This window comes from Elephas maximus, chromosome 6 (genome assembly GCF_024166365.1).
Source record: "Elephas maximus indicus isolate mEleMax1 chromosome 6, mEleMax1 primary haplotype, whole genome shotgun sequence".
NCBI classification, from domain to species: Eukaryota; Metazoa; Chordata; class Mammalia; order Proboscidea; family Elephantidae; genus Elephas; species Elephas maximus.
The window spans coordinates 78,994,798-79,012,568 of record NC_064824.1 but is presented as its reverse complement, the minus strand read 5'-3'; the positions used below and the strand labels follow the sequence as shown (position 1 = coordinate 79,012,568).

General features: G+C 38.2%; 1 pseudogene; it reads right to left on the bottom strand.

The window, feature by feature from the left end:
* Positions 1 to 9,583: 9,583 nt before the first annotated feature.
* On the bottom strand, positions 9,584 to 10,199 carry LOC126077853 (60S ribosomal protein L15-like; annotated as a pseudogene).
* Between the last annotated feature and the right edge of the window lie 7,572 nt (positions 10,200 to 17,771).

Below are 17,771 nucleotides of genomic sequence, written 5' to 3'. Positions count from 1 at the left end.
ATAGCCCAAACAAGGTAGCCAGAAAGACACCAGATATTAAGAAAAAGATTAAGTCCAGTTGTATTCCATTTTTGACATTTCTGTGAATTGTTGGGAGTCACTTTATCATATGACAGGGAATTTATTGCTTCTGTCTGCTAGTCAGCACTTGTATAAGCTTCCTATTGCTGCCGTAACAAATTACCACAGGCTTTATGGCTTAAACAACACAAACCTATTAATTTATAGTTGTGCAGGTCAAAGTTTTAAAATGAATCTCACTGGTCTAAAATCAAGGTGTCAGCAGGGCTTTGTTCCTTTCTGGAGGTTCTAGTGGTGAATCTGTTCCCTTGCTTTTTCCAGCATCTAGAGGCCACCTGCATTCCTTGGCAGCACTGTGAACAGTGGCAGTTTAAGTCCACGTGTCGCATCACCCTGACCCCTGCTTCAGTCCTCACATACCCTTCTCTGACTCTTCTGCCCCTTTCTTCCATTTTTTAAGATCCTTGTGGTTAGATTGGGCCCACCTAGAAAACCCAGATTAATCTCCTGATTTTAAGGTTAGGTGATTAGCAACTTTATTTCCATCTGCAATCTTAATTCCCCTTTGCCATGTAACATACATGTTCACAGGTTTCTAGGATTACAACATGGACAGCTTTGAGGAACCGTTATTGTGCCTAACACAGCTCTATTGCAGCCCGTAGCCTCACCCCTTACCATTCTGCCTCTATATAATTATGCTGTTTATACTATGTGCAAGTTAATTCATGCCTTGGTTTAGTCTTGCCTTTTCACACTTATCAATCATTTTCATACATATTGCCTGTCTGAATTCTTAAAAAAATATAACAAAGCCCCATTTTGCTGATGGAAAGCGATACAAAGAGGGGCTAAATGACTTTGCCATTATTGCATATGGAACTGGTGGGAGAGCTATTATTGAAGTCCAGTTTGAATGTCTCCAGGTTTGATGTTACTTTTGCTATGTAACTCTGCCTCTCATATATACATATACACACACACATATATATACACTCTCATATACATGTATATGTATGTGCACATATATAATAATCCATACTTGCAGAGTAGAACTGTGCTCCATAGAGTTTTCAATGGCTATGATCTTTCCGAATTGTATTGTCAGGCCTTTCTTCCAAGTTGCCGCTGGGTGGATTCAAACGGTCAACCATTCGGTTAGTAGCCCAGCACTTAACCATTTCCACCACCCAGAGACTCCTAAGGCTTACTATATAATTATGGTAATAAAAAGGCTGTACGACATTGGTGGAGGGATAGACATACAGATCAATGCAACAAAATAGAGAACCCAGAAATAAACTCACACAAATATGGCTAACTGATTTTAAACTTCTCAAGAACTTGTGCTGGGGCAATTGGACACTCATAGACAAAAAAAGTGAACCTCAACCTAAGTCTCACACTTTACACAAAATTAACTCAAAATGTATCAAGAATTGAAATATAAAAAATGAAACTGTGGAACTTTTAGAAAAAAAAATAAAACAAAGCTTTTGGCATCTAGGGCCAGGCAAAGAGTTCTTTAGACTTGACACCAACAGCATAATCCATAAAAGAAAAACTGATAAATTAAACCTCAGCAAAATTAAAAACTTTAGTTCTGTGAAAATCCATGTGAAGAGAATGAAAAGGCAAGCTGCAAACTGGGAGAAATTATTTGCAAACCACATAGCTAAGAAAGGACTAGTGTCTAGAATATATAAAGAAATATGAAAACTCAACATTGAAAAAGCAAACAATCCAATTAGTACATGGGCAAAAGACATGAATAGACTTACCAGCAAAGAGCATATACAGAAGGCAATCAAGCACATGAAAACATGGTCAACACCATTAGCCACCAGGGACATGTAAATTACAACTACAGTGAGATACTACTACAAACTTATCAGAATGGCTAAAATAAAAAATATTGGCAACACCAAATGTTGACAAGGATGCAGAGAAATCAGGTCACTAATGCATTGCTGGCGGGAATGTAATGTGGTGTAGCCACTCTGGAAAACAGTTTGGCAGTTACTTCTAAAACCAAACATGCTATTACCATAAGCCAAAACCAAACCCATTGCCATCCAGTGGATCCTGACTTGCAATTATCATACAACCCAGCAATTGCACTCTTGGGCATTTATCCCACAGGAATGAAAACTTATGTTCCTACAAAAACCGGTACACAGATGTTCATAGTCCGCAATGTAATAACTGAAATCAACCCAGATGTCCTTCAACATGTCAATAGTCAGACAAACCGTGGTACATATATACCAATGAACAGTAATCAGCTATAAAAAGGACAGCACTGCTGATACACACAACAATTTGGATGAATCTTCAGGGAATTATGCTGAATGAAAGCCAATCCTAGAAGGTTACATACTATATGACTCCATTTATATAACATTTTTAAAATGACAAAGTTTTAGAAATGGAGGACAGATCAGTATTTGCGAGGGTTAGGATGCGGCAGGATGGAGGTGGGTATAAAAGCTTATAAAAGGGTAATCTGAGGAATCCTTGTGGGGATGGAACTGTTCAGTATCTTGACTCTGGTTATGGACACATGAACCTACATGTGATAAAACCGCGCAGAACTAAATACACACCACATAACCACCCCCCCACATACATATGTACAAATGAGTACAAGTAAAACTGGGGAATTATGAATAAGATAGGTAGATTGTATCAATGGCAATATCCTGATAGCATACTATAGTTTTATTCACCTTTTACCACTGGAAGAAACTGGATCAAGTATAAATGGGATCTCTTACAACTGTATGTGAACCTATAACTATCTCAATAAAATTTGCAGACCTCATTTTAAACAAAAGAAACAAAAAGAATTTAGAAGAAAACATTTTAGGTGATAAACATCACTCTGGCCTCAGATTTTACTTTTCCAACTTAAATGCTGCAAGAGGAAGTCTTCTGTACTTAGTCAGGGAAGAAAAGAAAGTATGTTCCTAATCTGAATTCTTACAGAAAATACACATATTCATTCATGTGCTACACACACACACACACACACACACACACACACACCTACCCCTGTATGCAGAAGATGGAAAAATAAAAGGATATGCGTGAAAATCTAAATTAGTGGTGGTGTCTCTGGATAGTAGAATTATATATGGTCCTAGTCTCCTATTTTTAAATATATTTTCCACAATGTGCCTAAATTAATATTTAGATCCAGAAAAAAAGTAAAAGAAAGTAATCTGAAGGGAGATACATGCATTAGCACTTATCCTAAGTAATTTTACTCATCTCTTTTGTGTATCCTGTAAATTATGTCACATATCAATATAAACAATTTGATAATAACTCTCAGAAACATTAAACTATTCTTACAGGTCATTTCCCACAAATTTATGTCTTTTAAAAAGCATTCTAAAGGACAACGTGTGAGATGTTGGACTGAAACCGCTTTGTGACTGACCACCGAGCCATGCTTAACCAGATTGTAAAACGGATTGAAGTTGACATATTGAAAAAAAATGATACAATTTCACAACAGTGAACTATTGCGGTCAAGTCCTATGGAATTACCCTTTTAAAACATACCTTAAAAACGCCAACTTCCCATTATCACAAATTAGGTGCTTTCCGTAGATAGATGCTATTATGAAAATATAATGGCCAGGAATCAGATGTAATTACAGTGAAAGCCCCATGGCTTAGATCTGCTGCTGATTTCTTAAATAATCAATCTGAGAAACTGGACTATTGAGGGTCGGGGCATCTTTGCCAAACAGAAAATTACATTTCCATTAATAATGTATCAATTTCTATTTTAAACGGGCATTAATGAATCAAGCATGTATTTAATGTCATAGCACAGAGTCCCAGATCTCCTTCTTTGCTGGTTAGTGTTTTGTGTATTGTCAAACAACCCAAGTCCCCATTTTAAAACCTGGAGATGTGACTTGTATTCTTTGAATGAAAAAAAGAGAATACAGAGGCTAGTAGAACAATAACTCTGTCTTTCTTTTGTGGCTCTTACAGGAAGTACACACATCCACATCTGGAGTGTGGCATTAACGGTTATCTCCATTTATCCGCAACGGAGGGGAAGCTGGAGAAGCCGGGGTGCTCTAAGAGATCTGAGGGGTGGTAAATCAGGCACGATGTGGGAAAGACACCAAAAGTGCCAGGTTCCCAGAGACAGGAGGCACAGCATACCACGCCACAGGACCACACAGGGGTTGCCCTTGGGGACAAGGTACCAACAAACCAGAATTGTAGGAGAGAGCTTCTGTATGGCAGGCAAGGTAAGGCTAGCTAGGTTAGGCAGACTTCCTGGGGACTGGGAATTCTGAATGATTCCGCAGGCTCAAGGGGGCAGAGGGGCCTTCAAGGAGCAGAAGTCACAGGATTTAGTGACCTTTTTCAATCGGATTTAAAAACAGAGCCTTAATTTGTTGTTTTGAAGCTAATCTTTAAGAAACATTGGGCTAAGTGCTTTAAATAATTAGTTTCATTTAATCTTTACCTAAATCCTATCATATGGTGCTATTGTTAAGTTTTTCTACGGCCAATATGTTAATGAACAATATATAATTTTCTGCCTACACAAAACCAAAGCTCTTTTAAGGCAAGGAAAGGTTTGAATAAAAGCATCTGACTGATGTCTCAAAAATGACCCTCTGCCTCTAGGTAAGTTTTTATCACAACAAGCCTATAAGATTCCAATCTCTGTTACTTCTTCAGAGAACTGACTTCTTGGTTCTGGTTCTGGCGCCGTTCCTGTTCGGGTTATTCAACATTGCTTACTGCTCAACTCTCGTTCCATCTGTTTCTCCTGACTTTGTCTTTAACTCGGATTCCATTCTTATTACTCAGCTGAATTTAGTTTCTCAACACCTGTTCCAACCTTCCTCCTGTTTGTTACCACCCCATTCCAGTACGTGACCCGATTTCCCTATATTCCAGTTGCAACCTGGGCCAACTACCCTCAGATATTCTGGAATTTCCTTTGGTCAGTATTTACAAGGTGACGCCACCACAGCTCACAATCAGGCCCGAGTTAAACCCATTAGCCCTTCTGGGTCGTTAAGTATAAGTGGGATACTGCAGGATGAGAAGATGCAGCAAAGGCAAGAATCTTTAGACTCTAGGACCCACCAGTATAGTATTGGAGAATTTTTTTCCTCAATGTACGATAACTGTAGCTCTATGCTGTAACAGTGTATTAGGAAGATCAGATTGTGCTGAACCTCTGAAGTGATGAAGTTAAGTTAGAGAAAGCCTCCCAGCAATTTCAGGAAAGTAGCCATTTGTTTTAGACAGCCACAGGAGAGAGGTTATTTAGAGTACTTATGTTTGTTTTGGTAATGAAAATGTGCAGGACTCTTTTTTTAAAAAAAAGTAACCAAAATATCATTATTAAACCTAAAAAGGAAAATTCAGTAATCCAATATCCAGTTAGTATTCACATTGCTCTGATTATGATCTTATAAATGGCTTTTTTTGTTCTTTACATTTTGTTTATTTGAATTGAGATACAAGTAAGCCCATGTATTGCATTTTTGGACATATTTTTATAATGTCTTTAAATCTATAGATTCTGCCTCTTTTTTTTTTTTCTTAATATTTTTGTTTGTTTGTTTAAAAAAGCCAGGTAGTTTTTCTTACAGAATTCCCACAGTGTGGATTCTGCTGATTGTATCCCTGTGGTGTCCCCTAAATTTCCTGTATATTGGATGTTAGGTCTAAACCCATTACCAGGCTGGTTCCGTGGTGGTGGTGTGTACTTCAGGGGTTATATGATATCAGATGGTAACTACAGCCGCTGATGATCACTGCCCAAATCCGTTAATTCATTAGAGATTGCATAACGGTAATACTTTAACTGTAACAAAATTTCTTCATTCATTAGTTGGAACAGTCCCATAAAGAGAAGCTTCCCACCATGAACTAATTGCTTATCCTGAGATATACAGGTAATTTAGGAAAGGCAGGATAAATGCTTGATTTCCCCCTCACTGTTATTAATTTTCACAATAATAATTTGGTTTCCTAGCATTTTCCAAAGGCACAGAATGAGGTTTTTTTTTTTTTTTTTTTTTTGGTATCATTACAAACTCATAGATTTTAAACTTATTTGAATTGTTTCAATCAATCTCATCTATTGCTATTTTTATTTTTGACCAGTGGGAGCCAATTTTGGTTGTCTTCTGAGTCTGTTTGACAAGATCCTGGTAGACTTTGATAGCTTTTTTGCTTTCCGTTATAGCAAGAAATTCCAGGGTGGTTGTGGACTTTTCCTGCCCTAGACTTGGAGTCATCTATTTCTCTAAGTATTCCTGGCTCTTTTCATTTAGTGACCACAAAGTGAGCACTAGGGATGCCCATAGCTACTGAATTGTTCATTGTCCATCTTCAGTGGACAGAGTCAGGAAATATGTTTGTTTATTTGTAAAGATATAATACATCATGAGTTCATGCTGGCACTTCCAATTCAAATTCAGGGCTACTGAATATTTACTAAACCTATTGACCTTTTTCTTCTTTTCTCCTGGTTCTTAATGACGCCAATGTCATTATTTGTTTGCTTTACTCTGAAGTATACGCAAAACTATCTCAGAACGATAGCAACAGTACCAACAATAATATCATTAATGAAAACAGTTTAAGACATGTTTGTAGTTCTAGGGAAGTACAGTCAAATTATTGCATTTTTATTTTATTCAAAATAGCTTCTGTATGGTTATATACTGACTGAATACACATTTACGTTTATTTATACATTTTATTTCACCTCCGATTTTTAGGGATTGCTTTATTTGTTAATTTTTTAAACATTTAAAAAGTATTTACGTGTTTTCAAAGTTAGATTGACAAAACAAATATATTCAAATAAACTTCTATCTCAGGCTTTTCCACTTTTACTCATTTCTTCCTGCCTGTCCTCTCTACCTTTTTTCCCATCCATCCCCTATATGACCATATAATTTTGGCCCAACTTGGAACACTTTCAAGAGTGAAAGGGGAATCAATTAATAATTATACCCAGAAAATAGTAAACTAAGATTGTCAAAGGCAAAGTCAAGTTGTATATTAGCCCTACCTAGGAGACACCATGTAAAAATTTTATCCTTTCACTATTAAAAATGTAAAATAATACATGTACAGAAACACATGAAAATGCCAATATTGGACTGCTTTTTAGCCTAAAATTGTCAATTTCACATGCTCAATCTAAATATTCATGCCTGTTCCTTCTTAGATAAATGATAGCATACTATCCTCATTTTTCCCCACTTTGATTTTTCACTTAACTATGTACTGGAGGAGCCCTGGTGGCACAGTAGTTATGAGCTTGGCTGCCAACCAAAAGATTGGCGGTTCAAATCCACCAGCTGCTCCTTGGAAACCTTATGAGACAGCTCTACTCTTTCCTGTCACTATGAGTTGGAATCAACTTGATGGCAATGGGTTTTAAATTTTTTTTTTTAAGAATCTGAAGATATTCTATAGTAGTATATAAAGACAGCCCACCTTCTTTTTACAATGTAGAATCTATATTATATGGATGGATCAGACTTTATTCAGTCAGTTCCCATCTGATCAGAAGTTAGTTTTTTTTTTTCTCTTCATATTTTTGGCTTTAAAAATAGTGCTACAATCAATACTGTTGTACATAATGTCTTTCACATGGTCTATTTTAAGATAGATTCCTAGACATGGAGTCAAACAATAATGTGTACACAATTTTGCTATATATCACCAAATTCTCTATAGGGGCTGTACTTTATGTCCTCCCACTGACAATGTATAGAGGGTCAGTGAAAAAGAGGAAAACCCTCAATGAGTTGGATTGACACAGAGGCTGCAACAATGGGCTCAAAGACAGCAATGATTTTGAGGATGGTGCAGGACTGGGCAGTGTTTCATTCTGTTGCACACAGGGTCACTATGAGTCAGAACCATCTCGTCAGTACCTAATAACAACACCTGACCATGTGTAAGTATGCCTATATTCCCACAGCCTTGCCAACAGAGTTTGGATCAAACTTTGTTATTTGTTCATTTGATATACACCATGCTGTTTTATTTCCCTGAGACTCTGTACACGGTATGCTCTATTTTAGAGCACCTTCACCTTTTCTCTACACCTAACACATATGGGGTTGCCCTGAGTCGGGGGCTAACTCAAGGGCAGCTAACAACAAACTTCTACTCACTGGTGGACAAGATCTCTTGAGGGTGCTTCCCAGAAGGGTGGCCTGATTAAAGATGTGCACATGGAATTTGTATTGATATGCAACACCAGTAGGCCCAAATTTCTTTCTGGAACTTGGTCCAGCGACTTGTATTGGGTCTTACTTCTTGCCCCAACCTCATAAAACTATTCTTTAAGATTCTAATCAAAGATTTCTTCCTCTACAAAGCGCTCCCCAACTCTCTTCTCTGTTTCCATAGCATTTGAAGATACTTCTATTGTAAAAATTATCAAAATTTATTTAACCACCTGTAAGTCAGCCTTCCCTTATTATATGGATTTCTTGAAATTAGAAACCATATGTCTTTTATTTTCCTATCACTAGTGCTCAGCTAAATCTCTAGCACAAGTAAATATTTATTTTTGAAAGAAGAGAGAAGGTATTAGCTGCTGGAAGACTTTGACAGCTACAGTGAAAAGTTATTGATCTTGAGAGAAACAGGGATCCATGAGAATTTTTTTCTTTTATATGTTGATGGATATATGTGTTTTCGGATTGAGAGAATAAATTCTATTTGAGGTAGTATTTATTTTATGGCTGAATAAAGCATTTTCCAATTTTCATATTCATATTTTTCCCACTCACTGTTTCTCTATTGCTTTTATTGTTTTAATTTAAACAGCATGTTATAAAATATATGATCTTTCAAGATTTTGTTTTGTGTGTGTATGTGTACTTTGCATATGTAACTGCTCATGTCTATTGAAAACACTCTTAAATTGAATTATACTACATATAAGTGTCATATATTTAAGCTGACCATTATAGCTATATCTATATATCTATTTTTCAGGGGCAGTTCTACTCTGCCCTATAGGGTCGCTATGAGTCGGAATTGACTCGATGGCAGTGGGTTTTTATATATCTATATGCATATATGTATGTGTGTATATATATATATGCATCAGCTCTTCAGTCTTCCTTATTCATGGTCCAGTTTTCACATGCATTTGAGGCAACTGAAAACACCATGGCTTGGGTCAGGTGAACTTTAGTTCTCAAGGTGACATTTTTGTTTTTCAACACTTTCTTTTTTTTCCTCTTTTACACAATTTATTTTACACCTATTATACCACACACCTCATCTTAAACACCGACATGTAACTGCCTAACAAGATAAAGCAAAGACAAGTGTTTACCTTATTAGAAACAAGATAACACTATCACTTACTGTCTTCAAGCATTATTGCACTTTCGCTTTCAAAATTTGACAATGCATTCATGAAACAATCTGCAGACATCTACTGTTTTAACAGACAAATTAAAGAACACTTTTAAGTCGAGATTACTGTCCTAAATTGTTTATTAGGTATGAATTTTACAAACATGTGTTAGCGGTAACGGTGGAGCTGGAGAGTATTGCGCAGTCTCCAAGTGGCACGGTGAGAGCCACCAATAGTGCGGAGGAACTCGTGGCCCTTCCAGAGGCCACGGCTCTTCCGGCCTGCAGACGTCAGCCAGCACATCTCCCTGTGCTTGTGGACTGGCTTAGTGATCCACTGGGTGTCAGGGTTTCTTCAGATAGCTTTACGGAATGGATCGATGAGGATAACTTCCAAGAATTTGTATGTGGAATCTTCACCAACCCAGTAAGAATTCAGGACCCCCAGAGCCCCACAGTGGCGTCCAGCTCGCGCCTCTGCAACAGACTGAAGGCTTCTGGCAAACTTCAGCTGGTTGACACCATGATTGACAGGCTTGCCATAGGTTGCACCCTTAGGCACCGGGCGTTTGCGGCCACCCCGGCGTACATGAATCCGAGAGATGACATAACCTTGCTTGGCCTTGTACCCCAGTCTGCGCGCCTTATTGGGCCGGGTGGGGCGGGGGGGCCCTGTGCAGCCCAGAGAGCTGGCGGTACTGCCAGCAGCGGACTCGCAAGAGAAAGCGCATCACATTGGACTGCTTCTTCCTCCACAGCTCCTGGATATACCTGTATGCACCCATCTTGGCTTACCTGATGGGTGCCGCCAGACGGAAAAAAAAAAAAAAAAAAAAAAGCTGTTTTTCAACACTTTAAAGAGGGCTTTTGCGGCAGATTTGCCCAGTGCAGTGCATCTTTTGATTTCTTGACTGCTGCTTCCATGGGTATTGACTGTGGACCAAAATAAAACGAAATCCTTGACAACTTCAGTCTTTTCTCCTCTTGTCATGATGCTGTTTATTGGTCCACTTGTGAGGATTTTTGTTATCTTTATGTTGAAGTGTAATCCATACCAAAGGCTGTGGTCTTTGATTTTCATCAGTAAGTGCTTCAAGTCCTCTTCACATTCAGCAAAGTTTCATCATCTGCCTATCAAAGGTTGTTAACGAATCTTCCTCCAATCCTGATGCCCCATTCTTCATATAGTTCAGCTTCTTGGATTATTTGCTGAGCATACAAATTGATTAAGTATGGTGAAATGATACAGGCCTGATGCACACCTTTCCTGACTTTAAGCCATGCAGCATCCCCTTGTTCCATTTGAACAACTGCCTCTTGATCTATGTACAATTTCCTCATGAGCACAATTAAGTGTTCTGGAAATCCCATTCTTGATGTTACCTGTAATTCGTTATGACTCACACGGTTGAATGCCTTTGCATAGTCAATAAAACACAAGTAAACATCTTTCTGCTATTCTCTGCTTTCAGCCAGGATCCACCTGACATCAGCAACGATATCCCTGGTTCCACGTGCTCTTCTGAATCCAGCTTGAATTTCTGACAGTTCCCTGTTGATATACTGCTGTGGCTGCTTTCGAATGATCTTCAGCAAAATTTTACTTGCGTGTGATATTAATGATATTGTTTGATAATTTCTGGATCTGGTTGGATCACTTTTCTTGGGAGTAGGCATAAATAAGGATCTTTTCTAGTCGGTTCGCCAGGTAGCAGTCTCTCAAATTTCTTGGCATAGACGAGTGAGCACTTCCAGTGCTGCACCTATTTGTTGAAACATCTCAATTGGTATTCAATTCCTGGAGACTTGTTTTTTCCCAGTGCCTTCAGTGCAGCCTGGACTTCTTCCTTCATTACCACTGGTTCCTGATCATATGCTACCTCCTGAAATGGTTGAATGTCAACCAATTCTTTTTGGTAGAGTGACTCTGTATTCCTTCCATCTTCTTTTGATGCTTCCTGTGTTGTTTAATATTTTCCCCGTAGAATCCTTCACTAGTGCAACTGGACGCTTAATTTTTTTCTTCCGTTCTTTCAGGTTGAGAAATGCCGAGTGTGTTCTTCCCTTTTGGTTTTCTATCTCCAGGCCTTTCCACATGTCATTATAATACTTTATCTTCTCGACCCACCCTTTGAAATCTTCTGTTCATTTCTTTTACTTCATCATTTCTTCCCTTTGCTTTAGCTGCTTGACATTCAAGGCAAGTTTCAGAGTCTCTTCTGACATCCATTTTGGTCTTTTCCTTCTTTCTTGTCTTTTTAATGACCTCTCGCTTTCTTCATGGATGATGTCCTTGATGTCATTCCACAACTCGTCTGCTCTTCAGTCATTAGGGTTCAACACATTAAATCTATGCTTGAGATGGTCTCTAAATTCAGGTGGGATATACTCAAGGTTGTACTTTGGCTCTCATGGACTTCTAATTTTCTTCAGTTTCAACTTGAAGTTACATGTGAGCAATTGATGGTCTGTTCCACAGTCAGTTCCTGGCCTTGTTCTGACTGGTGAGCTTTTCCATTGTCTCCTTCCATAGATGTAGTCGATTTGATTCCTGTGTATTTCATCTAGTGAGATCCATGTGTATAGCCATCACTTATGTGGGTGAAAAAAGATATCCGCAATGAAGAAGTCGTTGGTCTTGCAAAATTCTATCATGCGATCTCTGGCTTCATTTCCATCACCAAGGTAATATTTCCCAACTATAAATCCTTCTTTGTCTCCAACTTTCACATTGCAATCACCAGTAATTATCAATGCATCCTGATTGCATGTTTTGATCAATTTCAGACTGCAAAAGTTGGTAAAAGTCTTCAACTTCTTCATCTTTGGCCTTAGTGGTTGGTTGGTAAATTTGAATAATAGTTGTATTAACAGGTCTTTCTTGTAGGCCTATGAATGTTACCCCATCACTGACAGCATTGTACTTCAGGATAGATTTTGAAATGTTCTTTTTGTTGATGAATGCAATGCCATCCCTCTTCAATTTGTCATTCTCAGTATGATAGGCCATATGATTGTCCGATTCAAAATGGTCAATGCCAGTTCACTTCTGCTCACTAATGCCTAGGATATTGATGTTTATGGGTTCCATTTCATTTTTCCACTGCAGGCTTTCTTTTTTTGTGCATTGTGTGTGTGCTTTAGGTGAATGTTTACAGCTCAAGTTAGTTTCTCATACAAAAATTTAGACACACATTGTTATGTGACCCTAATTGCTATCCCTATAACGTGACTACACATTTCTCCTTTCCATCCTGGATTCCTAGTATCCATTCAACCAGCTTCTATCCCTTTCTGCCTTCTCAACTCTCCTCCAGGCAGGAGCTGCCTGTTTAGTCTCATGTATCTACTTCAACTAGGAAATACACTCTTTGTTAGTATCATTTTATGTCTTATAGTCCAGTCTATTATTTGTCTGAAGAGTTGGCTTCAGGAATGATTTTAGTTCTGGGTTAACAGAGAGTCCAGGGCCCATGTCTTCTGGGGTTCCTTCAGTCTCATTCAGACCATTAAGTCTGGTCTTTTTATTACAACGTGAGTTCTGCATCCCACTTTTCTCCTGCTCTGTCAGGAACTTTCTGTTGTGTTCCCTGTCAGGGCAGTCATTGGTGGTAGCTGGGCACCAACTAGTTCTTCTGGTCTTAGGCTGACGGAGTCTCTGGTTTATGTGGCCCCTTTTCTCTCTTGGGCTAATATTTTCCTTGCGTCTTTGATGTTCTCCATTCTCCTTAGCTGCATATGGTTTAGAACCAATTGATGCATCTTGGATGGCTGGTTGCTAGCTTCTAAGATGCCAGATGCCTCTTACCAAAGTGGGATGCAGAACATTTTCTTAATAAACTTTGTTATGCCAATAGACCTATGTTGCCTGAAACCATGGTCCCCAGACCCCTGCCCCTGCTACACTATCCCTTTAAGTATTTGGTTGTGTTCAGGAAACTTCTTGGCTTTTGGTTTAGTCCAGTAGCACTCACTTCCCCTGTAATGTGTTGTTCTTCCCTTCACCTAAAATAACTCTTGTCTACTATCTAGTTAATGAATTCCCTTCCTACCCTCTTAATCATCAAAGAATGTTTTCTTCTGTGTTTAAACCTTTTCTTGAGTTCTTATAATAGTGGTCTCATTCAATATTTGTCCTTTTGCAACTAATTTCACTCAGCATAATACCTCCCAAATTCATCCACGTTATGAGATGTTTCGAGGATTCATCATTGTTCTTTATCATTGTGTAGTATTTGGTTGTGTTATGTGAATATACCATAATTTGTTTATCCATTTGTCCATTGATGGGCACCTAGGTGGTTTCCATGTTTTTTGTTATTGTGAACAGTGCTGCAATGAACATGGGTGTGCATGTATGTACTCATGTGAAGGCTCTAATGACTCTAGGTTATATTCCAAGGAGTGGGATTACTGGATCATATAGTACTTCTATTTGTAGTTTTTTAAGGAGTTACCAAATTGATTTCCAAAGTGGTTGTACCATTTGACATTCCCACCAGCAGCGTATAAGTGTTCCAGTCTCTCCACAAACTCTCCAACATTTATTATTTCGTGTTTTTTGGATTAATGCTAGCCTTGTTGGGGTGAGATGGAATCTCATTGTAGTTTTGATCTGCATTTCTCTAATGGCTAATGATAGTGAGCATTTTCTCATGTGCTTGTTCTAGTAGTTTTCTTGTGGGTTCTTTGGGGTTTTCTGAGTATAAGATCATATCATCTGCAAATAGGGATACTTTCATTTCTTCCTTACCATTTGGATGCCCTTTATTTCTTTTTCTAGCCTAATAGCTCTGGCTAGAACCTCCAGCACAGTGTTGAATAAGAGTGGTGATAGAGAGCATCTTTGTTTGGTTCCTGTTCTTAAGGGGAATACTTTCAGACTCTCTTCGTTTGGGACGATGTTGGCTGTTGGCTTTGTAGAAATGCCCTTTATTATGTCAAAGAATTTCCCTTCTATTGCTATTTTGCTAAGAGTTTTTTTTATCATGAATGCCTGTTGGACTTTGTCAAATGCCTTTTCTGCATGGATTGATAAGATCATGTGGTTCTTGTCTTTTGTTTTATTTATGTGATGGATTATATTGGGTGTTCACACCTGGTATGAATCCCACTTGGTCACGATGAATTATTTTTTTGATATGTTGTTGAATTCTATTGGCTAGAATTTTTGTTGAGGATTTTTGCATCTATGTTCATGAGGGATTTTGGTCTGTAATTTCCTTTTTTTGTGGTATCTTTACCTGGTTTTGGTATCAGGTTTATGCTGGCTTCATAGAATGTGTTTGGGGGTATTCCATTCTTTTCTAGTCTCTGAAATAAATACCTTTAGTAGTAGTGGTGTTAACTCTTCTGCGAAAGTTTGGTAGAATTCTCCAGCCACTCCTGTTCTTATCTGATTGTTGTTTGCTTGATATAATTTTTTCCATCCTTCGAGTTTTAGTTTGTTTGTGTTTTTAAGTCTAAGATGTGTCTTCTGTAGGCAGCATATAGATGGATTGTGTGTGTGTGTGTTTTTTATCCATTCTGCAACTCTCCGTCTCTTTATCAGTACATTCAGTCCATTTACATTTAGAGTAATTATTGATAGCTATGAGTTTTTTTTTTTTATGAGTTTAGTGCTGTGATTTTGATGTATTTTTTTGTGTTGTTGACAGCTATTTTGTTCCACTTAATTTTCTGCTGAGTCATTTTCTTTTCATCTTTTTCACCGTTGATTTTGTATTTGCTGGGTCTTATGTTTTTCTTGTTTTTTTATTTTGATGTGTAAGAGTGTTAGTTTCCTGCGTGGTTACCTGAATATTCCTATTTTTCTAAGTTTAAACTAATCTTTTATTTCTTTATATCACCTTGACTTTGTCTCCATATAAAAAAAATCTATGAATACATTTTTTAGTCCCTCTTTTTTGTTTTAATGTTGTCATCTTTTACATATTGATGTCTCTGTTTCCTTATTTTCAGTGTTTTAGCTTTGATTTATTTTTGTGACTTCCCTGTCTGTGTTGATATCTGGTTGCTCTGTCTTTTGTTCTAGTCTTGGGTTGTTATCTGATGTTATTGATTTTCTAACCAGAGGACTCCCTTTAGTGTTTCTTGTAATTTTGGTTTGGATTTTACAAATTCCCTAATCTTCTGTTTATCTGGAGATGTCCTAATTTTGCCATCATATTTCAGAGGCTGTTTTGCTGGATATATAATTCTTGGCTGGCAATATTTTTCCTTCAAGGCTTTGTATATGTCATCCCGTTGCCTTCTTGCCTGCATGGTTTCTGCTGAGTAGTCTGAGCTTATTCTTATTGACTCTCCTTTGTTGGTGACTTTTCTTTTATCCCTAATTGCTGTTTAAATTCTCTTTTTATCTTTAGTTTTGGCAAGTTTGATTATAATATGCCTTCGTGACTTTCTTTTGGGATCTACCGTGTGTGATGTTTGATGAGCCTCTTGGATAAATATCTTCTTGTGTGTCATGATATCAGGGAAGTTTTCTGCCAACAAATCTTCAACAATTCTCCCTGTATTCTCTGTTATTCCCCCCTGTTCTGGTACTCCAATCACTTGTAGGTTATTCCTCTTGATAGAAAAAGAGTCCCACATAATTCTTAGGGTTTCTTCCTTTTTAAAAAAATTCTTTTATCTGATTTTTCCTCAAATAATTTGGTGTCAATTGCTTTATCTTCAATCTCACTAATTCTGACTCTCATTGCCTCAATTCTGCTCCTATGACTTTCTAATGAGTTGTCTAATTCTGAAATTTTATTATTATTCTTTTGTATTTCTGTTTGCTGTCTCTCTATGGATTCTTGCCACCTGTTAAATTTGTCATGATGCTCTTGTATAATCTTCTTAAGTTCCTCTATTGCTTTGTCTGTGTGTTCCTTGGCTTGTTCCGTGTTTTGCCTGATTTCCTTCCTGTTCTCTTGAAGAGTTCTGTATATTGGTCTTTTGAATTCTACCTCTGGTAATTCCAAGAAGTTTTCCGCCTCTGGAAGGTTTCTTGTGTCTTTGTTTTGGTGGCTTGCTGAAGCCATGTTGATCTGCCTGTTTATGTGATTTGATATTGACTGTTGTCTCTAAGCCATCGATAAGTTATTGTATTTATTTATTTTATGTTTGCTTACTGTGTCTTAGCTTCGTGTTTTGTTTTGTTTTGATATGTCCAAATAGGCTGGTCATGTTAGCTAGTTTGATTATTGGCATTTTTGAAGATTTCACATCCTGTCTCCAGGTGGCTAGAGTTGTTACTAGGTATGTGAGCCCAGCAGTCCCTTCACTTTTCTTGTATCATTCAGTTCAGGTGTCCAGGTAGTCAGTCACCAAGTGTGTAGTGCCGGCTCTCACCTACAGTCCTAGATGATAAGGAGTGATTGGTGTAGGCACATGTATCTGGCTGCAGTAGGGGGTCATGCACTAATCAAGGCAGGGGGTTGACTGCTTGCTGCCCCTGAGTGTCTGTGTAGAAGGTATTTCCCTGTTCCCTACAGCACATAGGTAAGTGGGTTTTGCAGCTGGACTACAGGCACCCAATACTGTTGGCTGTAAGGACTGGGAGTTACCACTTATTCTTAGACCCCTGTTGCGGGTGGCTCTGTGGAGTGGGTAGAGCCACCAGTCCTAAGGCCCCTGGTGTGGGTAAGTGAGGGCCCCGCTTGATGGGCAGGGCAGTGTCAAATGTCACAAATCTGCCACTTCCCATTATAGCAGATACAAATGAGAACAGGCTTCAGTAATCTGAGTTGGGTAGAGGCCAGATTACTCCAGGTTTTGTAAACCAGAGTAAGAAGTTTCGATTTAACTTTAAATATAATATCAAGAGTTTTCAAATTTATTCTAAGTGAAACTGGGACATGGCATGAATAAATTATGTTGTAAAAGAATATTCTATTTGCTGTGTGGAGAATGGCTTAGGAGGACACTGTAAATGGAACCTGGGAGAGCAGTTAGGAAGCTGTAGGTGGTGGCTAGGGCAGGGGTAGAGACAGTGGATACAGAGAGAAGTGGATGGATTTAAAATATATATAAGGGATGGAACTATCAGAACTTGCTGACAGATTGAACGCGGAAAATGAAGACAAGGGAAAACTGAGGGATAATTCCTAGCTCTCTGGCTTAAACAGCTGGGTGGATAGTGATGGCATTTACTGAGATGGGGAAGAGGAAGAAGGGCAAATTTGAAGGGGAAATCAAGAGCTTCACTTTTGGATATGTGAAATCTGAGATGCTTTTGAGACATCTAATGTCAACGGTCTATAGGATTTTAAACTCAGAGAAGAGATGTGAGCCCGAGATAAAAATTGGAAGCTAGCTATTACCATGTAGAGAATAAATAAGGTGACCTAGGGAGACAATGTAGGTAGGGA